General features: G+C 38.8%; 1 long non-coding RNA gene across 1 annotated transcript; it reads left to right on the plus strand.

The window, feature by feature from the left end:
* The first annotated feature begins 228 nt into the window (after positions 1 to 228).
* LOC119306470 lies at positions 229 to 1,008 on the plus strand. The gene is made up of 2 exons (XR_005148958.1): positions 229 to 381; positions 640 to 1,008. It is a non-coding gene; the product is annotated as an uncharacterized LOC119306470 (long non-coding RNA).
* Positions 1,009 to 1,228: the final 220 nt, after the last annotated feature.

The raw sequence follows: 1,228 nt of genomic DNA on the forward strand, positions 1-1,228 counted from the left end.
TGTGCCATATATATATATATACTTCTGGACAAAATTTTAAAGATTCCAATGTTGACTACATATGGATCAAAATGAGTGAACCCACACTCTAAAATATGTCTATATACATCCGTATGTAGTTTTTATTGAAAACTTCAAAAACTTTTATTTACGAACGGAGGGAGTAGCACAAAACACATTAAATGCGATATAAGTCATTGGAGTCTAGAAGTCTATATATGGCACATCATTTCACGCCATTCCATATCCCTTTGACACTTTTTAAAGGCTTGATTGACCCTTTGGCTCTTGTTGGAGCGCGTAATTCAACAATGGATGGAAGGTCTGCCGCCACTTGTTTTTTGGTGATGCTTGTGTTGTTCGGAAGCACTACATCTGCAGGTGTGTTCTCTCCCTTTTTTTAACTAGATTTCCTAGGGCATATGCTATTTCAAACGAAGAGCCTTGAGAAATCTTCATAAGATTTCAAAATCATACTACCAAGAGTTTTCTCTAATATGATCTTGATCGATGCATATTCTGTGTATTTCCTTGAGGCTTTTCACAACTTATCACTTTTATGCAATGATGTAAAGATCTTGTTATTACAATCCATCTCTCACTCTTATGGTTTAACTTTTATTATGTTTGTGTATGCAGAGAAATGTTTGACTTCTTCGTTTTATCGGCTGGTGTTTTGTACCAAGGGTATTTGCAAGTCTGTATGCGTGGGTTGGTTCGGTTACCCTGGGCAGAAGATCCGCGAACTTTGGTGCAGTAATTTTTTCTTTGGCACGTGCACCTGCAAGGTTTGCGTTGATGGATAGAGCTTAATGGATATGCTAAGTGCACTTCATGTTATCAATAAATAATCCATCACATCGTGTCCTTAAATGACGTATGTTATGCATGTGAGTTTTTTTTTTTTTTTTTGAGACAATGTTATGCATGTGAGTGTATGCTTGGGAAACAACATGGGGGACATAATGTATTCGAGAAACATGGGGGACATAATAATATTTGACCTCATGGGCCTGAAAATTCAAACCTGAGCCCAGTCTCAGGTGCAACTGATATCACACCGTCCACACACGTTGGGATGTGCTCCTTCAGTTTGTATTTGCAGCTATATTCAGAAGGTATCGACATAAATCATAGTAACATGGGCCTCGGTCGCATTAAAAGTTGTAGGCGTCGTCTCCACCCGGCCGAAACAGACCCTGGTGCACGGCCTAGATATTTTTCTGCT

This window comes from Triticum dicoccoides, chromosome 5B (genome assembly GCF_002162155.2).
Source record: "Triticum dicoccoides isolate Atlit2015 ecotype Zavitan chromosome 5B, WEW_v2.0, whole genome shotgun sequence".
Lineage (NCBI taxonomy): Eukaryota > Viridiplantae > Streptophyta > Magnoliopsida > Poales > Poaceae > Triticum > Triticum dicoccoides.